The following is a 27513-nucleotide window of genomic DNA, read 5'->3' as shown; positions in this document are numbered from 1 at the left end:
TGCTGGCTCATGTTCAGTCTACTATCAACCACTACCCCCAGGTCCTTTCCGCCTGGTTGCTCTTTAACCACTCTGACCCCAGCCTGTAGCACTGCATGGGGTTGTTGTGGCCAATGTGTAGAACCTAGCACTTAGATGTGTTAAATCTCATGCTGTTGGACTCTGCCCATCTGTCCAGCCTGTCAAGGTCCCTCTGCAGAGCTCTCCCACCCTCTAACAGATCAGCTCCTGCCCACAGTTTGGTGTTGTCTGCAAATTTACTGATGACTGACTCAATGCCCTCATCAAGGTCATTGATAAAGATATTAAAGAGCATGGGGCCCAGTGCTGATCCCTGGGGAACATCACTGGTGACTGGCTGCCAGCTGGATGCAGCACCATTCACCACCTCTCTGGGCTTGGCCCTCCAGCCAGTTCCTAACCCAGTGTAGAGTGCTCCTGTCCAAGCCATGGGCTGACTGCTTGGTACAGAAAAAATATGTAGGCAGCTTCTGCATCCTATGAAACATGCATAGAGAGGAGCTCCTTTGTGGCTGACAGCAATAGTATCCTGCCCACTGCCAGGGCTTGAAGAGACTTTATATTGGTTGAAAGATGAAGAGGGGTCATATCAGTGCCCACATTTGAAGAGGCATGCTTAACTCCAGATGTAAACTAGGTATTTCTGGCTACAGGAAAACTAAGTGCGGTTAACCTGTAGGGAGGTGTAAGGCCGGCAGGTGGGTACGTACCAAATGAGACACATCTATAGTTATAATGGCATCTAATCAGGTGTTTTCAAAATCTGCATTTTGGACTTAATTATATTGCAACATCAGAGATCTGGTTTCTGGGCACTGTCTTGCAGGCAATAGTGATTAGACCCACACAAATGCCAGTGCTACCTAGCTGGTCAGGAATGTGGATCACTGAATGAGAAAGGCATGAATAGAATGACAAGAGCTGAACACACCAATCACTCAAAAAGTCAGAAAGAAGCAATGGAAAGGAGAGAAGAAAAAGAGACACAGAGAAAAAAGTGAATTATCTTTCTCCCTTGCTTTCCTGCCAACATCCTACTTTATCAAATGCCTGTTTGACTAAGATATCTGTAACATCAGTATCACAGTATCACAGTGTAACTAAGGTTGGAAGAGACCCCAAGGATCATCAAGTCCAACCTGTCTCCACAGACCTCATGACTAGACCACGGCACCAAGTGCCACGTCCAATCTCCTCTTGAACACCTCCAGGGACGGTGACTCCACCACCTCCCTGGGCAGCCCATTCCAATGACGAACGACTCACTCAGCGAAGAACTTTCTCCTCACTTCGAGTCTAAACCTCCCCTGGCACAGCTTGAGACTGTGTCCCCTTTTTCTGGTGCTGGTTACCTGGGAGAAGAGATCGACCCCTCTCTCATTCCAACATCTCTCATTCTTACCCCAAATGGTCTTTAAAGTATTTTTTTCTATTCTGAAGCCCAAGTACACACTACCCTGTATTGTCAGGGATATTTCTGTGAGGAGTCACATGCTTTCAATGATCTCCAGCTATTAGAGATCCCAGTCTTTGGCTCACAGTACTGCCTACACTGTATTGCAGAAAAGACTCTTACTAATGTTAAAATGTATACCTTGTGTTTTTGTAGGGTTAGGTATGGTTTAGAAGTGCACGTTGACTTTAAGTGATAATAATACCTTCTTTCATCATGAAATGCAGAACTGCCTCATGCATGAAGGAAAACCAGTTGATGCTGCAGAAATACGTACTACTGATGAAGAATCTTCTCTTTCCAGACGTTTTGTGTAACATTTCCTCCTTTTACCCAAGATACTTTTGTATCCATTTCAATTCAAATGTAAAAAATATTAAAATACTTGTCTACTGTCCTTGTGATCAATTTGGCCCATTATTCCAGAGAACTTAGTTGTGCACACATAAGTATGTTGGATGAAAAGAGCAAGTGTTGCACAAAATACCAGGCCTCTCTTACTCCTGGACATAGCATACTAATTGCATTTTCTCTCAGATATGGAAGGATGCAAGAAGAGGATTGCTAAATACACATTAAAAATGGATAAATTATAGTTCTATTTTTCAACTTACTTTCCAAAGATCATAAGGGAACATAGTCACAGCTGGCAATTTTCTATAGGTGACATCTTATCCCAAAAACCAGGACAATTCAACATGTGTTCAGTAAAATGGTTTTGGGTGGTTTTTTTGGGAAACAAGCACCTGACAACTAGTTGTTACACATTACAAATAAATGCATTATGGTGACATTAATTGGCTCATAGTTTTCAAAAATAGAATGTCTACTCATTGTTCTGTAGATGGATGTCCTTCAATGCACAGTATGTTCTGTGATTCAAGCTTGCATTTCAAAGATGATGTGAATGCTTTGCTGAAGTGTGGTTCTGCTCTGAACAGCAAGTATTCAAAAATAGCAACTCCTTGTGCATCTGATCTTCTCACTATGTTTATCCCAGGTCATTGGGAGGACAATATTAATATTGCTTAAAGATTGTAGAGCCAAGTCAGGCAGGGAGAATGAGGTTATTTCAATTCACTCTTTGATACCTTCACCAAACATACTACCAACAAAATGTTCAATCAAATTGAAACCAGTTCTTTGTGCAAAACCATTCAAATCAAGGAAATGAGGAAAAAAGTCAGTGGGAATATATTTTGCAGTCAGTGTGATCAAAACCCCAATCTTTTTCAACGTGAGTTGCTCAAAAGATACCCACCTAACACTAGAGACAAGTGAAACTGCAAGTATCTTGAGCCTTTAACAAGAGAAATATAAATAGTACATCAAACCAGATGCAGATGGATTATTGTTTGCTTACAGATTATTAAATGATTTCTTTGTATATGGGGTTTTGATACATTTTCTTAGAATTTAAATCTTCAATATCAGATGAATGAGTAAAACTAGTTTTTTACAGAACTCAGTGAGGCCAGTCTGCCTCATTTCCACCCCTGGAATGGTGATGGAACTGCTCATTCTGGACGTCATCTCTAAGCATATGGAGGAAAATAAGGTTACTGGGAGTGGTCAGCATGGATTCACTAAGGCACAAGCACACATGATCAATCTGACAGCATTCTATCATGGCCTGCCTGTCTGGGTAGATGAGAGAAGAGCTCTGGATGTTGTCTACCTTGACTTCAGCAAGGCTTTTCATAGAATCATAGAATCAATAAGGTTGGAAAAGACCTCAAAGATCATCAAGTCCAACCTGTCACCTAAGACCTCATGACTACTAAACCATGGCTTCAAGTGCCACATCCAAACCCATTTTGAACACCTCCAGGGATGGTGACTCCACCACCTGCCTGGGCAGCACATTCCAATGGCCAACAAATCTCTCTGTGAAGAACTTTATCCTCACCTTGAGCCTGGTGCACTTTGAGACTGTGTCCTCTTGTTCTGATTCTGGTTGCCTGGGAGAAGAGGCCAACCCCCACCTGGCTACAACCTCCCTTCAAGTAGTTGTAGACAGCAATAAAGTCTCCCCTGAGCCTCCTCTTCTCCAGGCTAAAGAATCCCAGCTCCCTCAGCCTCTCCTCATAGGGCTTGTGTTCAAGGCCTCTCACCAGCCTCGTTGCCCTTCTCTGGACATGTTCAAGAGTCTCAATGTCTTTCTTAAATTGAGGGGCCCAGAACTGGACACAGGAGTCAAGGTGTGGCCTAGCAAGTGCTGAATACAGGGGCATAATGACTTCCCTGCTCCTGATGGCCACAGTATTCCTGATGTAGGCCAGGATGCCACTGGCCTTCTTGGCCACCTGGGCACACTGCTGGCTCATGTTTAGGTGGGTGTCAATCAGTACCCCAGGTCCCTTTTTGTCTGGCTGCTCTCCTGCCACTCCAACCCCAGCCTGTAGCACTACATGGGGTTATTGTGACCAAAGTGCAGCACCTGGCACTTGAACTTGTTGAATGCCATCATGTTGGACTCTGCCCATCTGTCCAGCCTGTCAAGGTCCCTCTGGAGAGCCCTTCTACCCTCTAGCAGATCAACACCTGCTCCAAACTTGGTGTTGTTTTCAAATTTACTGATGACTGACTCAATCCCCTCATCCAGATAATCAATAAAGATATTGAACAGGATGGGACCCATAACTGATCCCTGGGGGACACCACTAGTCTCCCATGACATTCTCATAGGTAAGCTTAACAAGTGTGGGTCACATGAGTGGACAGTAATATGGATTGGGAAGTGACTGAATGACAGAGCTCAGAGTGTTCTCATCAGCAGTGTGGACTCTAGTTGGAGGACTGTAGCTAGTGGTGTTCCCCAGGGGTTCAGTAGTGAGTCCAGTCTTGTTCAGCATAGAATCATAGAATTGTTTCTTTGGAAAAGACCTCTAAAATTTCATCAATGATGAAGTGACAGAGTGCACCCTCAGCAAGAGTGGCTGAACACCAGAAGGGTGTTTTGCCATTAGTAAGATCTGAACAGGTTGGACAGTTGGGTGGAGACAAACCTAATGAAGTTCAATGAAGGCAGGTACATGGCCCTGTTTCATGTATCAGTACCATTAGGGGTTGATCTACTGGAAAATAGCTCTGCAGAGAAGGACGTGAGAGTGCTGGTGGACAAGTCCACTATGAGCCAGTAATGTGCCCTCATGGCCAAGAGGGCCAATGGTATTCTGTGGTGCACTAAGACGAGTGTGGCCAGCAGGTCAAGGGAGGTTATCCTCCCTTCTACTCTGCCCTGCTGAAGCTGTACCTGGAGTATTGTGTCCAGTTCTGGGTTCCCCAGTTCAAGAGAGACAGGGAACTACTGGAGAATATCCAGCAGAGGGCTATGAAGATGATTAGAGTACTGGAGCATCTCTCCTGCAAGAAAAGACTGGGAAAGTTTAACCTGCAGAAGAGAAGACTGAGAGGAGATTTTATCAAAGCTTATCAATATCTAAAGGGTGGGTGTCAAAAGAATGAGGCCAGACTCTTCAGTGGTGCTCAGTGACAGGACAAGGGGCAATGAGCACAATCTGGAGCACAGGTTCCATCCAAACACAAGAAAAAACTTTTACTTTGAGAATGACAGAGCACTGGAACAGGACAACCAGAGAAGTTGCGGAGTCTCCTTCTGCAGAGAAACCCAAAACCCACCCAGATGTGATTCTGTGCAACCTGATCTAGGCGAACACACTTTCACAGATGATCTTCAGAGACCCTATCCAACCCATACCATTTAGTGATTCTATGATTCCATTAACTCACTGAAGGAAAACAAATATATTTTGTACTGACTTTATTACAATTGCCAAAGTTTAAACATTTTAAGTAAGGTAAAAGAAGATATTTTAAGAACATAGCAGTTAGCATAACAATTTTCCTGCTAAATTTGTGTAAGTCTATGATTTTCATACCAGGTCATCTTCATGTTTTTGACTGCAAATGGTCACTACTCTGTAGCTTGGTGAGTGCCTGTGGGTGAGAATTAGAGGGAAGACCAACAAGGCTGACATCCTGGTTGGAGTCTGTTATAGACCAACCAACCAGGATGAAGAGATTGATGAATTATTTTATAGACAGCTAAAGGCTGTCTCAAGATCACCAGACCTTGTTCTTATGGGCAACACTAACCTGCCTGATATCTGCTGGGAACTTAACACAGCAGAGAGGAGGCAGTCTAGAAGGTTCTTAGAGTGTATGGAGGATAGCTTCTTATCCCAGCTGCTGTGTGAGCCTACCAGGGATAAGACTTTGCTTGACCTTCTTTTTACAAACAGGGAAGTGCTGGTGGGAGATGTGGTGGTTGGAGGCTGTGATGGCTTAACCAACCCACATCAAACAAAAGCTTGGCTGAGCTTAGTCTGGGAAGTGAAATGGAAAGCTGTATTTTACAAGCAATAATGGAATGCAGTGAATATGTAGAAAAATATACAGTATTTACAATATTATACAAGTTTTTTACAAAAAAAACCCTCAAACAACACAAGCACAGAAATCCTCTTTGGGAAGGAGGACACTGCCCTGCTCCCCACTAGCCTCTCCGTCACTTTTCCCTCTGCTTAATTAGAAGAAAAGAGAAAAGGAGAGATACTAGGGGAAATTCAGTTAGTTCAAAGGCATCATTAGAAAGGTAATAATGCTTATCTCAAGGTTGTTAGATGATAAGCAGTCTCTGTCCTGGAGCAGGATGCATGCCATCAGTGAGAGACAGAAACAAGAATGTGGGATATTACTAGGGTACATCTCACACCTGACCAATGAAATTCATTTACAACAATGTTTTATTTTCCTTTTTACACCAGCTGTAGCTCCTAGCTTAAAGTCACAGCCTAGATTGTCACAGAGGCTGTCTGGGGTCCAGTGACCAAGAAATAATTGAATTTTTAATATGCAGTCAAGCTAAGAGAGGCAGAAACAAAACCTCCACTCTGGAATTTCAGAGGGAGGTCTTCAGGATACTCAAGGAAATAATTCAGAAGGTAGCTTGGGAAACAGCCCTTAAAAACAAAGGGGTCCAGGAGGGCTGTACCTACTCCAAGAAAGAAATCTTGAAGGCCCAGGAACAGGCTGTTCCAATGTGCCAGAAGATGAACCACTGCGGCAGATGGCGAGTCTGGATGGGCAATGAACTTCTGAGAGTATTAAGGGCAAGGAAGGAAGGAGAGGTAACCCATGAAATGTTTAAGGATGTTGCTAGGTCATGTAGGAAAAAAAATAGAGAGGCAAAAGCCCATTTAGAGCTTAGACTGGCCTCTGCTGTGAAGGAAGGACAACAAAAAATGTTTTCATAAATACATTAATGGCAAAAAGAGAGGGAAGGACAACCTCCACTCCTTAGTGGACATGGAGTGGAACATAGTAACAAAAGATGAGGAAAAGGCAGAGGAACTTAACACCTTCTTTGCCTCAAATTTTAATAGCAGTATAGGTTGTCTTCCAGACAACTGGCCTCCTGAGCTGGCAGATGGAGTTAGGGAGCAGTAGAGTCCCCCTGTAATCCAGGAGGAAGCAGTCAGAGACCTCCTTAGCTGCTTGGATCCCCACAAGTCCATGGGACTGGATGGGATCCATCCTAGGGTGCTGAGAGAGATGGCAGGTGAGCTGGCCAAACCACTCTCCATCATTTTTCATCAGTCCTCACTGGAGAGGTCCCAGATGACTGGAAGCTGGCCAACGTGATGTCCATCCACAAGGACCAGTTGGATGAGCCAGGGAATTACAGAGCTGTCAGCCTGACCTCAGTGCCAGGCAGGATTATGGAACAGGTCATCCTGAGTGCAATCACACAGCACTTAGAGGATGGCCAAGGAATCAGGTCCAGCCAGCATGGATTTAGGAAGGGCAGGTCCTGCCTGACCAACCTGATCTCCTTCTATGATCAGGTGACTGCCTGGTGGATGTGGGGAAGGCTGTGGATGTAGTCTACCTGGATTTCAGCAAGGCCTTTGACACCATCCCCCACAGCAAACTCCTGGTCAAGTTGTCAGCCTGTGGCTTGGACAGCAGCACTCTGTGCTGGGTTAGGAATTGGCTGGAGGGCCAAGCACAGAGAGTAATGGTGAATGGTGCCACATCCAGCTGGTGTCCCCAGGGATCAGTGTTGGGAACAATCCTGTTCAGTATCATTATTGATGATCTGGATGAGGGCATTGAGTCCATCATCCGTAAATTTGCACATGACACCAAGCTGGAGGCAGGAGTTGATCTGTTATAGGGTAGGAGAGCTCTGCAGAGGAACCTTGACAGGCTGGACAGATGGGCAGAGTCCAACGGCATGAGATTTAACACATCCAATTGCCGGGTTCTACACATTGGCCACAACAACCCCGTGCAGTGCCACAGGCTGGGGTCAGAGTGGCTGGAGAGCAGCCAGGCAAGAAAGGACCTGGGAGTAGTGGTTCATAGTAGGCTGAACATGAGCAAGCAGTATGCCCAGGTGGCCAAGAAGGCCAATGGCATCCTGGCCTGCATCAGGAATAGTGTGGCCATAAGGAATAGAGAAGTCATTGCCTTCCTGTGCTCAGCACTGGTTAGTCCACACCTTGAGTACTGTGTCCAGTTCTGGGCCCCTCAGTTTAGGAAAGATGTTGAGTTGCTGGAGTGTGTCCAGAGAAGGGCAACCAAGCTGGTGAGGGGTTTGGAGCACAAGCCCTGTGAGGAGAGACTGAGGGAGTTGGGGTTGTTTAGCCTATGGAGGAGGAGGTTCAGGGGAGACCTTATTGCTCTCTACAACTACCTGAAAGGTGGTTGTATCCGGGTGGATGTTGGTCTCTTCTCCCAGGCAACCATCACCAGAACAAGAGGACACAGTCTCAAGCTGCACCAGGGGAGGTTTAGGCTGGATGTTAGGAAGAAATTCTTCACAGAGAGAGGGATTTGCTATTGGAATGGGCTGATCAGGGAGGTGGTGGAGTCACCATCACTGGAGGTGTTTAAAAGTGACTGGACGAGGCACTTAGTGCCATGCTTTAGTTGATTAGATGGCATTGGGTGGTTTTGGGAAACTAATGAATCTGTGGACCCTTTGATGGGCCACGATGAGATTGACCTTGAGAATATGGCTTAGTATCCATGAATGAATACACTGTTGTGTACACTTGAATGTCTGGAAAGTCCCTGGGCTGAATGTGTAATTTATTCAACGCAGAGACGCTGCAAGATTGATATAGAAGTATAGCAGATGAAGAGGCCTGGACTTAGCTCCACAAATAACTGTAGCAAGGTATCACTAACCAATAAGAATGTTGAGAAAAGTTTGTTACCCAATCAGACACAGCCACACTGACATAACATGCATACAAATATGTGTTGCTTGCAGAAATAAACTTTACTCTTTGTACTCTGCTTACCACAAGTGCATGTGTTTGTTGCTTTTGTCTGTCACCCAAACCAGCGACAGGTGTTTCAAAGGTCTTTTCCAACCTGGTTAATTCTGTATTCTGTATTCGGTATGATAAGCATGAATCACAGACATTAGTTTACTATGTCCAAAGTTTTCTATTGATGAGTGCTCCTATTAGTGTTTTATTAAAAATGTGAGCAGTGAACAGTCTCACTTTCAAATCAAATCCTATTTTCATTAGCTGTGTTTGAGTGGTTAGGCACAATATGAGCTTCTCTATCTAACTAGGCACATAAGGAAACCTATATGCAGGGATATCTAGATTTTGAATAAGTGACCATATAGGGAAAGTTAGTCAAGATAGTAGCATTTGTAGGAGCCTTGTAAATGCCAAAAACTTAGGTAAGTTCCACATTTTAAACTTGGGTGTTTAAGTTTATGTCCTCACAGACACAAGGTGACGGACAAAAGTGCTGGCAGGCAAGGTGCTTCATGCTGGTTCCCATCCGCTGACTTCTCAGTCCTCATGACTTGGTTGTCAGCTTCCTTCAACTGTTAGAGACACTACAAGTGACTTGCTTCTGAAAAGATGGAATCATCTTCTAAAAAAACAGGAAATTTCAACTTGTCTAACTGTATTTGAGACTATAAAGTAGAATCTGAGAGATGCTGCTGAAGGGGAAATTCAGCGTCCTGTTACTGACAAGTAATATTAAATGTGTTTAATGATAATGGGCTACTGACAGCTCTCTGGACCGAAAGCCAGCTCTGAGTCAGCAATTATGTCTCTCCTGTATGTGTAAAAAGCAAGAGCCAATTGATTCCTTGTCTTGATATTTTCTCCCTATCTTGGAAGATAGTGAGGAGTGCTGTAAAATACTTCACAGAGACCTTGAAGAAAAGGGAAATAATGAGTGCCTCCCATTGCTGAACAGTGAGTTTTAATGCTGCAACGCCTTCAGAAGGCAATTGGCCTCAGACCTTTCAAGTATCTGCCTCTCTTCCTTTCAAATATGTAAATCATCTAACAGCAAATTATTCTTCAGTTCCTAGATTAACGCTGATGTGCACTCCATTTCATGTGTGGTTCTCAGTTCCTAACCCAGAGGTGATGCATCCAATTGAAAAGGAAGGAGACCTTCAGATAAGGATGGTTTATGATGTGAATACCTGGTTCCAAAGAGTTAGGTTTAGACATACATTAGTAGAAAAACTCATATCTGACACAATTTTCTAATAGATTTCTGCAGTGGAGAAACTGATGTCAAGCATCAGGTAAACATTCAACAATATTATTTTAGGAAAAACCAGTGTAGCTCTGTAATCTCCATAAAGAAAATCAAAGCAAAGCCATGAAAAAAGTGGAATTAAAAAGTCATATTTTCCTGCCTTCTTGCTCCTCTTCAGATGTTCTTGCCTTTGGATTTCTCTCCCTGCCTTTCACTGTCTCCAGGTGAAAGACTCAATTTTAGAGCACTTAGGAAAATCCACTTTGTTTTCAAAAGAGAACTCCTTGTATTGACTGCAGCAAAGCTGTGGCTCTGCTACATTTTTGGTCATCACACAAAGACTCGTATGCTGACTCATACATACTGTATATGCACAGTCATGGATAAACACATTACTCGAGGAAGTAAGGACTAGAGTCAGGCAAACTTCAGTACAAGTAACTTTGGATTTAAGGAAAATGAAATGGAAAGCTTAGTATGAAACTTACTTTAGATTTGTTATTTTGCCAATCAAGACTTCTAAGAAGGAGCCAGTTTCCTTTAAATGTACATACTCAAGATCAAAGAAAACAGAAAAAAAAAGTAATACTGTTTCTCATCAGCCTAAGCTCCTTCTTCCTGATGCTTATGATCAGTCTAGGAGCAGATCATAAGTGTTTGTTATGCAACAGTAATGTTGAGACTGCTTATGAACAGTTTTCTGTATTTATGCAATGTCTGATATTTGTTTTTCTAGTTGTGTTGATTAGTTGTGACTGGTCAGACAAGTCATATGGTGTTGTTTCTATTCTCAGATTAGAAAAGTGCACAAATACACTCTCATGTGTCAAGTAGTTTTGCTAATACTTACTCTGGCAGCTTCAAGCCCAAGATGCATGGTGACAACCCACACTTTTTGGAAAATGAATACAAAAGGAGAAAAAGCACGGCTGAAAAGAAAACAAACCCTGAGCAAACAGTCACATAAAACTGCTTGCCATGCTTGCCTGTGGGGCCATACACATGCACATTCTTTTGTTTCTTGTTAAGCATGCGCATGTGTTAGGAATCCAGGTCATTGCTTTTGCTCTTGAAATAGTATTTCAAAGACATTGTGTGTGTATGTGTGTGTGTGTGTGTTTGCTTTATTTGATATGGTCAGTTAGTAGTTAGTTAGTTAGTTAGTTAGTTAGTTAGTTAGTTAGTTAGTTTATTATCTTAATGATTATAAATCTATACCACATTTTGAGACCTGAAACCTGATAACAGGATTCTGGCCATTTTTCTGTGAAGTGATGAAAGCTCCTATTGCACAGGGAGACAGCTATAGAAGTGAACTTCCTTCCTTTCTAATCACATATGACTATTGAAATATTAGCATCTTAGCTCTGATAAGGAATTCTGGCTTTTTGTCTCAAAACCTTTACAATTTAGAACATTTTTTTAAAATTGACATTTTCTTTATTACTTTTATGAAGGTTAGTTTTTGTCCCTGAGCCACAGCATCTGTAACCATATAAAGATATTTTGCAGGAGCTCACCAATAATGAATATGCTTTCCTCAGAAATATCCTCAGAACACTCAGTATATTCACTGCAACATCAAGGCAATGAAGTTTTGGCTCTACTTTTAACTCAACTGTTACTCTCTATGACAGATGTTTTGACTAAGGTCAGCACTATCTGAACTTTAATAGAAACTTATTGTTTGCCTTCTATTGCCCAGATGGCTGATGGTTTCAGGAAAAACATTGCACCATATGTTTGTATGCAGGCTTCAAACAGCCTGTATGGAAGGCTATAGAAAGGTTAGGGGTTGAATGGCTGTAGCTGACAATGAACTGGTTAGCAAAAAAAGAGAGAGAGGAATGTGATCCATGCCATAGAGATCCATGGCAACTGTACAATAAATTCTCCTCACATCAGCAGTGGAGAATACTGTAACATGACGCACCAGGGGGAGCACGTAGAAGGAAAGCATAAGGATGCACTTTCTTCTCCATCAATGTTTCCCACAGGTTCTTACAGCAGTGATCATTCTCAGTGATTATATCCAGGTTTTGGCACTTCCACGAGTGCAACACTTTCCTGAGTAAGATGCAGAGAAGAGCAGGCAGGGTAATCTCCAAATAGGGAAGTGATTAAATGGCAAAGACCAGAACATTTTTAAAACTAGCACTTCAGGCAACATATTAAGAGAGCCATGAGAACTGGACTTGATAATCTGGGTTGAACCAGAAAATCTTTAAGGGCCCCTTCCAACTTAAACCATTCTATGATTCTATGATACAAACTCAGATTATTTTTTTTTTCCCACAGCCCTACACAATTTATTTAAACCTAAAAAAAACATGGAGTAGGGAGAAAAAGAATATTGTACTGAGACAATTATAGCCCAGAAACAAGAAGACACTAAAACATCATTCTATAGTCACATTCAGTTTGAAGGCAACAATGTATACCAACACTTTCTTGGAAATTCCAGGAATTAGTTTTTCCTATTCTAATAAATCCATACTGAAAAGAGGAGAAAGTGATTGCCTTCAGATCACAGAAAATTTGGTGTTGAGTAAAATTGCAGGAAATAAATCAAAATTGACTTCAGAATATTTTGGGGATTCTTCTTTTATTTTTTTTCCAATTTGAAAATTTTTATATTTAATGCTAGAAAGACTACTTTGGGGAAGCTGTCATGGACTGAGTTGAACCTGCTGCTCTTACTCATACCATGCTGCAGTCTTGCCAGCTTCAAAAAAAAAGAAAGTGCTAACTGAAGCAAAGTATTATGGGTTTTGAAGTTCAGATTGCAGCACTTTCTGCTCCAGTTGCTGCTTCTGGGATCTTGGGTGTTGGCTCTTTTCTGCAGGCAATGGCTGCACAATGTGTGGGAGTCAGGCAGCTGCTGGTTTTGGTGTTCTGGTTTTTGCTGCTTGTTGTTTTGGGCTTTTTTTTCCCTATATGTTTCACTGTACTTCTTCTGCAAATAGGCTAAGCTAAGGTAATCATGTATTGTATTATTAGGTTAATTAGATTATTAGCTCAGGTAATTATACATTGTGATTACATCTTATGTTATATTAAATTCTTATCTCTTTATCTCAGCCCTGAGTTGTGTGTGTTACTCTTGTGTGTTGGGGGAGAAGGCAAGCTAGATCTTGTGCTAAAACATTACAGAGTAGGGAGTTATTCTTATATTTGAGCCATGACCATGAAGTATAGGATCCATTCATATTCACTGGTTGTGCTTTTGCCAGTTCATGTTGGACATTTTGCTGCCTTGAATTTTGTGCGTTGACAGTAGTTGTGTTACTGATACTGATCTCCAAAATATTTCATAGAATCATAACAGAATGAATAATTTGGCTGGAAGGGATCTTAGCACCTACTCCAACCTCCCTGCCATGGGCAAGGATGCCTCTCAAGTAGATTTGTTTGCACAAGGACTCATTCAACATGGCTTTGAACAATTCCATGGAGGGGGCATCTACAACTTCTCTGGGCAGCCTATTCCAGTGTCTCACCACCCATATACAGAAAAAATTCTTCCTAAGATCCAGTCTAAACCAGCTCTCCCACACCTTAAAACCATTCCCATTTTGAATAGAATAGAATAGAATAGAATAGAATAGAATAGAATAGAATAGAATAACATTAACCAGGTTGGAAGAGACCTTTGAGACCAAGGAGTTCAACCTATCATCCAACACTAATCAACTAAACCATGGCACCAAGTTCCCCATCCAGTGTCTTAACACCTCCAGTGATGGCGATTCCACCACCACCCCAGGCAGCCCATTCCAATGGCCAATCATTGTTTCTATGAAGAAATTCTTCCTAACATCTAGCCTAAACCTCCCCTGGTGCAGCCTGAGACTGTGTCCTCTTGATCTGGAGCTGGATGCCTGGGAGAAGAGACCAACATCCACCTGGCTACAACCACCTTTCAGGTACTTGTAGAGAGCAATAAGGTCTTCCCTGAGCCTCCTCTTCTCCAGGTTAAACAACCCCAACTCCCTCAGCCTCTCCTCATAGGGCTTGTGCTCCAAACCCCTCACCAGCTTGGTTGCCCTTCTCTTGACACACTCCAGCAAGTCAACATCTTTCCTAAACTGAGGGGCCCAGAACTGGACACAGTACTCAAGGTGTGGACTAACCAGTGCTGAGTACAGAGGCAGAATGACTTCCCTGTTCCTGATGGCCACACTATTCCTGATGGAGGCCAGGATGCCATTGGCCTTCTTGGCCACCTGGGCATATTGCTGGCTCATGTTCAGCCTACTATCAACCACTACTCCCAGGTCCCTTCCTGCCTGGCCGCTTTCCAGCCACTCTGACCCCAGCCTGTACCACTGCATGGGGTTGTTGTGGCCAATGTGCAGAGCCCAGCACTTGGATGTGTTAAATCTCATGCCATTGGACTCTGTCCATCTGTCCAGCCTGTCAAGGTCCCTCTGCAGAGCTCTCCTACCCTATAACAGATCAACTCCTGCCACCAACTTGGTGTTGTCTGTGAATTTAGTGATGATGGACTCAATTCCCTCATCCAGATCATCAATAAAGATATTGAACAGGATGGGGCCCAACACTGATCCCTGGGGACTACATCCACAGCCTTCCCCACATGCACCAGGCAGGTCACCTGATCATAGAAGTAGATCAGGTTGGTCAGGCCAGACCAACCTAAATCTATGCTGGCTGGACCTGATCCCTTGGCCATCCTGTAGGTGCTGTGTGATTGCAGTCAAGATGACCTGTTCCATAATCTTGCCTGGCACTGAGGTCCGGCTGACAGGCCTGTAATTCACTGGCTCATCCAACTGGTCCTTCATAACTTTCCTGCTGTAATAAGGCTTCCAGCTCCTCTTGTTTGTTACCCATGCTTCGTGCATTAGTGTACATGAACTTTAGCTGGGCTACTGGTTTCATCCCAGACTCCTGTCTGGGGGGACTGGTTTCAGCCCCTTCCCCCTTCGAAAAGGGCTGAAACTATCCTATTGATAGACACCCTTACAAAAAGTCCCTCTTTAGCATTCCTGTAGGCTCCCCTCAGCTACTGGAAGGCAACTAGAAGGTCCCCTCAGTGTCTTCTTCAGCTTGAAAAGCCCCAGCTCCCTCATCCTATCATCATAACAGAGGTGTTCCAGCCTATGGATCATCTTTGTGGCCCTCTTCTGGACTCGCTCCAACAGTTCCATGTCCTTCCTATGGTGGGGACACCAGAATGGATGCAGTATTCTAGATGGGGTCCCTCAAGAGCAGAGTAAAGGAGAAGAATCACTTAGTTATAATGTTTCTTTAGATCATTTTCAGTTCATCTTATCTGGGTTAAAGAAACCAAATTCCCTCACCCTCTCCTGAGTCACGTCCTACGTACTAGATTCCAGTTAGACTTTCTTGAGTTTCACCTCAGCTCAGTACGGAGAGCCAAAACTCGATGAAATATTCCAGATGCAGTTTCACCAGTAGCAAGCAGAGTACAAAAGTACGAGATCTACAGAGTAGATCAATGTTCCTTGGCCGTGAACAAGCTCAGCACACAATTTGCGCTTCCATGACAAGAGTGAATTGTTGGTTCATGCTCAGTTCAGGTTCCTTTTCAGCATGGCTGCTTCTCAATCACCTAGCTGCCCAGAGCTATTGTACTTCGCACCAAACTTCATGGTTCCCCTTGCTGAATTTCATAAGGGATTTTTGCTGGTCCAGTCCTCTAGTTTATCAGGACCTGCTCTTTGTTACAGTAATTGCACTCTCTAATTAAAATTTGCTGAGGCTATACTCTGATATCATCCAGGTCTTTGATGAATATGCTAAACAATAAGAGCCCCAGTATTAACCTCTGGGATGTTCTCCTAGGTGCTGACCACCTTCCAAATATCAAATCATTGATTATTGCCCTCTGAACCAGACTTATCTGCCATTTTCAACTCTGTTATTTCCTGTATTCTTCAGAGCCTTAAATTAAAGCTAGTTGATGAGGAAAGAAATTACATGTGGGTGCTTTTCTGCCATTCCTACTCTGAATAGCACCCATTTAACATAAAACAGTTAAAACCAGGCCCTTTTTTTTGTTGTTGAAGCTAATGGAAAATGTGTAAGGAAATGGCTGTAGAACGGAAGCAATCATCTTATTGTGACTAAACAAGCCACTGCTTCTTTGCCAAGCTGTGATAAAAGAAACACATTAGATCAAACCACTAGTTAAACCACAGGTCCTTGATGGTGATTTTCTTATGCACAGTTTCATAGTGGTTTAAGCTAATGGATTTTACTTACCAAATGGATTCTATGGTGTGCACTTTGCCAGTTACCACCACTCAGCTGCTGAATAGCAATCAAATAACACAAGGTAATTAAATAATTTTTGAACTTGTAAGTACACCATGTGTATGGATAGATGTTGACCTCACTATTAACAATTTTATTCAGAAGACCAGGTAAAGCTGTTTTAGTCGATGCCTTGGCATGCTGAACCAAGATTAGGAGGGCCTGAAAGTAGAGAATGGTGTCTTTGGAGGGTTTTCTTAAAAAACTTAAATGTTAGATGTGCCATTCTACAGATTTAAATCAGAATCATAGAATCATAAATTAGAGACATAATCAGAGCATGGCAGAACTTACATACAAGTCTTTTAAAAACAGTGTTACTTGCTACATACTTAGGGACATAGATATTGTGATACATGCCTTCGGGGGGGGGGGGGGGGGGGCGGGGAAGGGGAAGGGAGGGCAAAGTATGCCAATAACTGTTCTTCAATAATAACAGCATTTTTTGTTTCCTCTTCTGACATTATTAGGATATATTTAAGGAGAGTAAATAATAAATTTTTACCATAACCTAAGATGAATATTGAAAACATGTTCCAGCTTTCTACAACTGCTGACTATAAAAGCTGTCACACAGGAGTGCTATAATTATGTCTTAGGAGTGTAACACTGTTATATATTTTGATAATTCCATTCAATTGTGAATGACATGATTGGCTTGCTTACTAGAGTTGGACCCTTGGAGAGGGAATGTAACTCCAAGATTTAATTGCTGGATAGGCTTGGCCAAAAGAATTAAGCTGTAGTTATCACAGCACACTTGTCTTGCTTTTAGGGGACCCATTTAATCTAACTAAACAGCCAGTAAAATCACACACTTATCCTCCCACCTGCTCATTTAGGACCCAAAGATGGAAAGGAAGGTAGGAAAGTATTGCATGCATGCTGTGTTTTTGTTCCTGAACTACTTTTGATCTTCTACTGAAATAATTCTTGCTAGTTTACAAGGATTGGATTTGGCACTTACATAAATTTTGGGGGGTTTAATTTATTTTATTTTTTTAAAAAGCTACTACTCTATTTTTAAGTAAATACCCTTAAAATGTTCTTGAGCTAACTTTTTCTTTGTACAACTGTTATTGATATTTTGATGCCTTAGAAGTTTTGCCAGTAGAGTTCACAGAGTTAAACTGATTCTTATGCAAAGGGTAGTTTCAGGCAAGCTGGAATGAGCATCATAACACAAATATTTTGAGTCTGTAGCTTCAATTTGAGAAATCTGTTGAACAGGCTTCTACATGCAATCTGTAGGAATTGCTGCTGAGACTGATCTGAGAAGTTGAGTGCATTAGATATTTTGCAGCACTTTAGCAAAACTAAAAAAAAATAAATTAAAAAATCCCTCAGCACATTCATTTGTTATTATATTATGAAAAAGATCACTGTCTGCTAGTCTTACAGGTTCTACTGTGCCATCTGTGCTTGTAAAAGTAATAATAAGCAACAAATTGCATATGCCATCTGTAGTCAGATCTTTAATAACAATTAGGTAATAATAATCCCCATGAAATCACTTGTAAACTGTGAAAATTGATTAAATGTAATTATTTTGTATAATAAACTCTAATCAATGCTTTACAATTCTGATAATGTCTTTCCCCCTTTTCTTTCTGTAGTAAATGCCCCAGCATGTTTGAGCAGCTGTGTAAGAAAATTACTGATTTTCCTGTGTTAAAGACTGATTTCCTACCCAATCGAAATCCAAGACATGCTCTGCTAGCTTTAGAATTAGTTTTTACCTTTTTTTTTTCTCCTGAACAAGGTACAGTGTAAATATAAAGGAACACTTGGCAAAAGTCATTACTTCAGAACAGCTCCTTCTAAGTTTAAAGATGAACAAGTAGAAAGTGCATTGCAGTGCACCACAGTATGAATGTTCTGCAGCAAGTGTTTCCCCACAGAACTGATAAGAAATAATAAAGAATCAACAAACTACCTGTTTTAGAATGTAGTTTGTTGATTCCTTTTTTTTTTCTTATAGCAGACATAGAAGGTAGTTTGTTGATCTGTTTACAGATCCAATCCTAAAGTTTTGCAAAGACTTAGATTCTAAATCAAGTGAGGTAGTCCATCATTTGATTAATGCCAGTATGTGCCTGAATTTCCAACTCAAAGTTGAATTTCAGTGATCTGGTGACTTGAGTCTTCACAGTCATACTTAATTCTGCATAGATGAGTAGGTTTTATTTTCCTATGGCATATTCAGTTGCATAAACCTAAGCTCAAGCAACAGCATTTGTGAGATGAGGAACTACATCTGAACAGCAAATGGTGGAATGTATGTCTCGGGAAAAAACAAACAAACAAACAAACAAAAAACCAAACAAACAAAACCCCAAAACAATGACCTGAGAAGTGTTCAGGCATGCCTCCCAGGAACATGGCAAACCATAGATTTATATAATAGACTATGGCAGTTGGAAAAAAGGACTCTTTGTTTAGTTACTATATTTATCTGTTCTGAATGACTAATGTAATTAAATCACACACACAGATGTAAGAAAGTCTTCTGGATTTTCAGGTTGTTTTCAGGTCGGGTTGTTTTGTTTGGTTTTGTTTTGTTTGTTTCGTTTGGTTTTTTTAATTCTCTCTGAGTTTATAGTCTTGCAACTGGCCTCCCTAATTTGTACCAATTTGTGCATAGATAGTGAAGTAGGTGGAGTATGAGGAAGACATTACTCTTAATATGCTTATGATAAGAGTACTTTTTTCTTCTTTTTTTTTTTTCAGAAACAGCTCTACACAGAAAAGCTTATTCTTATTTACTATGCTGTAGAGACCCAAAAGGATATTTAATGTATTTGCAATGTATTATTTATATGTCTTAAGGAGTAAATTTTTTTTTTTCATTCAGGGCAAATGATGGCTAAATATATAAATGATCTGTATATATTACTTGCCTGAAATTCTAATTCAACAGAAATCACATTTACTTCTTCTTTCCGGTAAGTAACCACTTGATCTTAAAGTGATCCTAAATTTCATTTATGGTTGCACTTGCGTTTTGAGTCTATTTCAGGCTGACTTTCAACTTCCGAATTTTAAACAAGTTTTTCTGGAATAGATGTTCCATGTATATTTAAAAGTGAGGAGATTCACAGCCCATCTGTTTTACATTTTCCTAGTATGTCCCATGAGTGTTTTAAATTCACAGGGCTTCCAGTATTATTCTGCATATACTATTTTCAAATAAATACTTTGGGCATACAGATGTCATATAAATGTTAATACAATGATACAATTTCCTGTGTTTTTCAATTCAAGGCAAATATTTCTTACACTGTGTTTAATAATGGTTGTACTTAGTGTTATTTATTTATTTGCTGTATTTTCATGGATGTGCTAAATTAAGGAAGTCATGGAAAAATACTTATCAAACATTTTATATTTCACTTTTCTCAGTTATTTTTGTTTTAAAATAGATATAAAGATTGCTGCTTGTGGCTTAAACTTAATCTCAGAAATTAACTACCTTACATGTTTGTTATTTTCCCAGCATTTTTATCCTAATATAAATATAACTATCAAAAAAAAAATGCAGAAACAATTATAACCTACAGCAAAGATTGCACACTTGTGTAATTTCATTCTTCTCTTGATAATATGCAGAATATTGTGTTACCCAAAGATGGAGATAGGCACAAAAGTATTTGAAGAAGCATGAAAGGTTTTTCTGAGAAGTTTTCTCAGCTCAACTGAAAGGAAGGTACCAGACCATGGCATAGTTCTTATATCAACATATTTAAAATAGCTTGCCTGTTTTCTTGTTGTACCTAAAGTGATTTGCCTTATACACCCTTCTAGAAACAAAAGGAAAGAATGGATGATTTCCTATATTGCTAAACCCTCTGTTTCAGCAAGCTGACATGAGAATATATGAGCCCCATCCCCAAGAGCGTAAGACAGGATAATTAGAAGTATACCTGACTGGAGTAGGGGAAGGTTAAAGCAATAGAGCTACATTTTCATAGAGCACAGCCAGTGCTATTGATGGTCACACAGACAGCATGTCCATCAGCAACTGTACAGTACTTAAACAGATAGAAAGGAGCCAATTTACATAATTTTCAAAACAGCCCTTTACCTGTCATGGTGACAGGCAAACACTTTGCACAGAAACTCAGACACTTGATTCTCTTGGTCTGTAATTGCAGCATGAGGGATGCGTTTTCCCAAGTAGATCCACAGTTTAGAACAGTATGTGATGCACATTATTGCTTTACTTTGCAAGATGGTTAATTTCAGAAGGAATGAAGAAATTCCCAGCAAACATAATTTATTAGGATAGTTTCTTATGGTATGATTTACATAGCCAGACTATCCATTATGGAGGGGTTTGAGAGGTGGTTCTCAGTTTTGACAACTTTATTGTTGTTTTACATTAACATAAATAGCATAAATACTGAAACACTGATGACATTTTCAGACTCTAAGTGTTAACAAAGCAGTAGTTAATAATATTGTGGGTACCTACTGGGCTTTAATTTTGGAAACATAAATCTTTATACTCTTAATATGGTGGATTGGAAGACATTACAGCTCATTCTTTTCACCTAAAGTCATTATGAATGTGTTGGAAGGACTCTTTAAAACACCTGTCTGTGGGCTGCACAAGCAAGCAGGTTTTGACCTGAGAGAAGACAAGACATGAATTGGGTTTTTTGGGGTTTTTAGCACAGAGGAAAGGAGGGGTAGGATAAGTAGACTGAGCCAGAATTTGGCAGAATAGAGTGGAATAAACCAGGCATGAAACTGGATAATGCCTAGTCCAGTAACAAAACTCTGGCCAGAAATGGGAAGCTACAGTGGAAGTTTTCTACTTTACCACTGTTTCCCACCATGGAAAAGAACAAGAAGAGTTTTCCGTGATAGCACTAAGGGTTCATTTGATATTGTCAAGCAGGTCAGTGTATGCATAAAATCTCTGACCTGCTTTTTTTGCGTGCCAAGACACCAGCCTAGGCTCTTGGCAAGGGACAGTAGCTGGTACCATATACTGCTAGAGTGTGTAGAGGCTAATATGGGTCTATGTCAGCTGGAAAGGCTATACCACAACCATTCCAAAAAGCTAAAGGGAGATCGTTGGTGATAAAAACTGCTGAGAGGGAGTAAAAGGGACTTCAGGCAGAAGACTCTCTAAAAGGTTCAAAAGGAGAATGCCTTCCTTAAAATAAGCTTAAGATGGATGATAATATGATTCCTCAGATCTGCAAGAAGGGAGAAACAAAAAGTGAATTTAGAGGCTGTTTTTTTCTAGGCTATTTTCCTTTTTCAACTAGTTTTGGAAGTCAATTAATGAGAAAAAGCATCTATAAAATTATGGTACTTAAATTGTTGCATTAATCTCAGGTAATAAATTCATAACCCTTGTAGAGAATGGTAAAACATCAAAGTCAAGACAGTAATCATAGCTACAGCTGTCAGGAATCTGTCCCAGATTTCCCCATCAATGTTTACAACAGAGTACTAGGTTACTCTGGTGTGGCCACTGCCAGCTGGTAGTGTGGGAGACAAAACCTTTGTCTTATACCTGAATGTTCAGCTGCAGTTTGCATGAAATGTAGCTCTTGATGATGACTGAGATCACAAAGTCACACTGGCATACATCAGAAAATTTGTGCAAAACATGACTATGCAGGGAAGGCAAAACCAAACAGATAAAGTGTCCAGGCTCAACCATACACTAAACCAAAAACCACTGGAAGATCAGTTGAAAGCAATTTTTTATGAAATAAGCACTAGTCAAAGTGTAAAATGCAAAGTGTTCCCTGCCTGAGAAGTCAAATGGAGAAAAAGGTGACTTTTAGGACAGAATCACCTGCCATGAAATTGTCTGTTGAAGCTTTAAAGGCTAAATACTTTTCCAAAATTGTACAGATACAGGAGGCTCCTTTTCTTTATTGCCTCCCTTTTGCCAAAAGCAGAATCTCAGATGGTACATATCCACCAAATCCACATTCAAAAATAATTATTCATGCAGTCCTGGACTTCCACTCCTTCTCTACCAGCTTACCTTGTTTCTCCACCTTCTTCTTCACAAAAGTAAGATATAATTCATTTGCTTCATACACATCTATTGGAAAAGTAAAGTTTCATTTGTAGGAGTTGTGCATGATAAATAACACACCAGTTCTAAGAGACTTTATGGTAATCAGTGCATTGCAAAAAATGCAGATGTTTTGATTCAAAACCTTGGGGAAGCCAAAAATTCCAAAGGCATTTATGAAGTTTAGAAATAAGGCTTAAGTGAAAGTTATACTTAGAAATGCTTTATGAATCAGGATGACACCAAATCTGAGCAATCCTATTCAGGAGAGAGTGGCCCAAGAGACAGAGCTGAACCCATGCAAATGATGGTGATTCACAAGGAAATCTGAGAAGAGTGACACACAAAAATTGCTATGTCTCCAGCAATTAGCCAACATTCCAGGGCTCTCTGTGTTAAGAGAAACTGATGCTGAAGTCAGATACTTGTTTTACGCAATCCTTTGCATCAGCAGAAAATTTTCATATGGGCAATCCTCCTAAACTGTGCAGCAAATTCAGTAGGCTGCAGTTGCTTTGTCACCTGTTTTAAGTCTTTCTCCACTTCTACCACAAGATTTTTAATTTTTTTCAGGAGTGTGTTGAACTGCTTTTACATTCCTTGTGCACTCTTTGTGCTGACTGTCTCACCAGCAACCAGTCACAAAATGACAGAATGGTTTGTGTTGAAAAGGACTTCAGACATCATCCAGTCCTCCTTTTTGCTTTTCTGCACTCAACATGTTCCTGCTGCTTATTTTTCACATTTACGCATTTACATCTAATCAGTCCTTCTTACTTCACAGCACCAAATGGTATTAGCTAATCCTTGCCTACTGTTCTGCAGTAGCCTCCATTGCTTCAACTATTCTCAACCTAAGGGGAATGTAGACTGGAAGGAAGTATGAGAATGAAGTATAACCACACAAATGAGTACACTGGCAGATTTGACACAAATTCCAGGTAAAAGCTTATTAACACAGAAAGAAATTCTTTAGCTGGAGGGACAGAGTGGAAGGGTTGCATTTCAAATTGAACAGACTTCAAATCTCTTAAAATCTGCTTGACTCATGCACACTAGTGAAAATGCAGGCCTGTACCTATACAAGAAGAAATGCATGGCTTTACCTCAGATACAGACTTCACAACAGAATCACTGAATCACAAAATGGTAGGGTCTGGAAGGAACTGCTGGAGAGAACTTAGGCCAACCTCCCCTGCTAAAGCAGGTTCACCTAGTTCAGGTTGCACTGGAACATGTCCTTAAGGTCAAGCGAAACTTTTTGTGTCCTATCACTGGGCACCACTCAAAAGAGCCCAGCCCCATTCTCATGACCTCCACCTTTTAGATATTTATATACATTCATAAGATCCCCCCTCAATCTTCTCTTCTGCAGGTTAAACATTCCCAGGTGCCTCAGTCTTTCCTTGTAAGAGAGATGCTCCAGTCCCCTCATCATCTTTGTAGCCCCCTAATTGGACTCTCTCCAGTAGTTCCCTGTCCCTTTTGAACTGGGGAGCCCAGAACTGTACACAATGCTCCAGGTGAGGCCTCACCAGGGCAGAGTAGAGGGAGAGGAAAACCTTCATTGATTTGCTGGTCACATTCTTCTTAATGCACCCCAGAATACCATTGGCCTTCTTGGTCACAAGCACACATTGCTGGCTTGTGGTGAACTTGTTGCCCACCAGCACTCAGAGGTCCTTCTCCACAGAGTTCTTTTCAGTGTTTTATGATAAATGTTGACCATGATTCAACACTTAGGAGAGAAAAAGGTTGTGACAAAAGATGTGCCAGTTGTTCCTCTTCTATAAAAAGAGCATATATTAATTTCTTTTTAATTTTGTCCTTCTGGCCAACTTCATGTAGACAATGCTTTCTTCCACTGTCTGAAAGTTCATGTGACAGAAAGAGCTGGTATGCACTCTGTAATCTAGAATTTCCCCATGCCCTACAAAAGACATCATGCTCGCAGATGCATCTCTATGTAGGTTGCAGAGCACTTTCCCAGTATTATTATTATAGCAGGGAAAAACAGCTCATATAGTGTGATGGTTGTCAGAATCAGGGCATTCAATTCACTGATTTGGCAATTTATGCCAAATTCCGTCCTCTGCATTAGTGTTTTGATTTGAAGCAACATTGCAGTCCTCAAAGACTGTGTCCTTGATTGTCCCTTTGTATGCATTTGATTTGCAAAGCGGTTTTGCTGCACAAGTGAAATTCCTTTCAGCAGAATGAAAGCTTTAATCTTGGTTCTAGATGCGTATCTTCATATTAAAACCACAAGGAATGGTCTCCACTAGGAATGGTCCAGAGTGATAAAGGAGAAAAAAAACCCAAAACTATAGATGGAGAAGCCTGGAGGCTACCTAGCAACACACCTACAGAATGTGACTTCTCTCTGGAGAGCCCCTGATTCCAGGTGAAACCCATCACAGTTATCTCTGCACAGAAGTTTCACAGATTCATCCTTTGAATCCTGTCAGTTACCTCTGAGGACCTACAAAGAGCATTTCACTATTGGGGTTTACATTGTGGTTTTCTTCCCTCTTGTCATTCATATTTTATATTCTGATTTTGAAATTGTATGTTTCCTCATCCTCTGGATAAGACAAAATCTTACACAAAATTCTAACAAGAATAATTACAAGATTCATCAAGCTAATGACATTCAGGCCAAACTGCAAAATAAAATCAGTGTCAGTTGCTGCCTTTCATAATCTGTTTACTTCCTGACTGTGTCATGCTATTAAAATGCTTCATCTCCAAGTAATCTTTTTGGCCTTTGCATTTATGCTATGGCTGACAGGATTAGCTCCAAGAAGCACTTACATATTACCTGCGATATAAACAAGTAGATTAGCAGATGGTGCTTTGGACTGAGACTATTATTTCCTCTGTAATTTATGTATTGGATTCCAGGAGCAGAACATATCTTCTTGTAGAGGTAAAACATTTGTCGCACATGCAGACATTCTGGAAAGAACTTACTCCTCTTCTCAGATGCCTTTTCAAAACCTTTCTGTGAGGAAAATCTTTACTTCCTTGAATTTTCAGCAACAGACTATTTGAACAGCTGGTGCCACTGTAGCTGGTCCAGCAGTGGGCTCCAAAAAGTGCAAGGAAATAGGCAGGCAACAAGCTGGCGTGGTTTTCACCCACTCTATTTGTCTAGCAGAAATGTAGGGCCTTTTCCACATTCTGCATTTTACCCTTCTAGAAAGTAAACTTTTCTTAAAACCCTAACTGTCCATGAACAATGCAATCCAGAAATTCAGGAAGCTACTGTTTTGCTAGAGATCACAGCATATACTTGCTAAATTTGGGAGATACGAGACATTGGATATGTGATACACCATACATGATATTGTAAATATGTATGCACAGTGAACCATATCTTCCATGCATCCATTCACATAACTTGATAAAGAAATCTTATACATATACAAATGTATATGTGTGTGTGTATAAGTGTGTGTATAAATATACATGCAAACTAGAGAGGATATTCTGCTAAGGAGCTCTTTTTTATTAGTCTGGTACTCCTTTTCAGCTAAATTTTCTCTGTAGTTTACTATGTAAGTTGATATCCTTGACACTTTCATAATCAGTATGCCTCTCACTCCACTCATTCTAGTCATACTATTATACATTCACTAAAAGTTTTCTCTCATTCTTTTCCTTATGTTTACCAGCAAAGGTATATTCTTCAACTTAAGATACTAGGTGACAAGGTCAGCTTTCTAAAGCAGGAGATTTTTTTTTCCTGCAGTGCTAAGCATTCACCCTTGTGTCACTTCCTTGGCTTAAACTGCTGAGGTTCTTTTGAGATCAATTTTCACCTCCTATTTAAATCATAGGACTGCTGGTTGAAATCCAGCTTGGGTCAGTAATTCTGCCATATATGTGAAACAAGTTCTTGGCCCAAGTTGATTATTTCTGTTGAAGAGGGTGTCACGATATAGGGAAACAATAGCAGTTCCTTTGGCCTGCTTCCTACCAGCCTCCCTGCAGACTTCAGCAAAGAGGTGTACAGGATGATCCCTTGAAATCAGGACTGAGAATTGTAGACTGAGAATTCCAATGCCTTTATAAAAGCCCTGTAGAAAAACTTTAAAAGCCTTTCATTGCAAAAGTGAGAGAATCTACAGACTAATAACAACTCCAAATTTTTATTTTCTTACAGTTGCAATTCTATTTTAAAATTTAATTTTATAAATAAAAATAGCGACCTGTTGACCATGATGAATCTTTAAGGGAAATAAGAATTAATGGAAAGGAAAAATAAGTACTTTAAATCCACTAATATTAGCAATGGCCCTCTCTCTTAATGTTTCCTTTCTTGCTTTAAAAAAAAATAATAACTCTTTGTCCTACACTGTTGTCTTTTTTCCAATCAGGTACAGCGGCAAGCAATGTCTAATTGATTTTTGTCAAGCAAGTGATTAGATTAGTAAATGCTGACAAGCTCTATTGTGTGACCATTTTTAACCTGGAGGGGGTCTTTACTCTTAGAGGACATTTTAATCTTGATAGCACATGCCTAGGCATCAGGGAGCCCTTTCTGTCAGGTTCACACCTCAAATTAAGCCTGGAGGCTTTTGTTTCTTCTTTTTTAAATGTGTGTTTCCAGTACATGTTTTAATTTTATCCCCCGGTGTATAGTTTTGTAGCTGTGAAACCTGGTGTTGTATTTTGCTAAAGGTGAGGCCAATGTCAGGCCACGATTGTGGCAGTGTGCAGCAAGAGGACAGCTGGCACTTGCCACTCACCACTCACCCCTTTGGGAGTGTGGATGTTCTTGTGACAATATACAATGAGACCGGTCTTGCACCTGGTTTCCACAGCTGCCAGCATGGTGTGCTCTGGCTGCCACATTGCTTTAGAGCACCCTACACTCAGAGCCATCCTAGAGAGTTAACACTAACAGCCTTGTGGTCCCTTAGTTGAGATGAAGGGTCTTGCTTCCCAGAAAGAACACTGCTGCATTGTCATGCTCTGCAGTGCAGCAAGGTGCAGTCTGTCTGATATCTGGGAAGCACGATAGTGCCAGGGGTGGGAAAGAATGGAGATTTCCCTGCAGTAGCTCAATCCCTGGCTTGTCCATGCTGCAGGCTCAGGGTCGCCCAAAGATGTGCTGGATCTGCTG

Source organism: Dryobates pubescens, chromosome 7 (genome assembly GCF_014839835.1).
Source record: "Dryobates pubescens isolate bDryPub1 chromosome 7, bDryPub1.pri, whole genome shotgun sequence".
NCBI lineage: Eukaryota > Metazoa > Chordata > Aves > Piciformes > Picidae > Dryobates > Dryobates pubescens.
Note: the sequence above shows the minus strand (reverse complement) of the source record.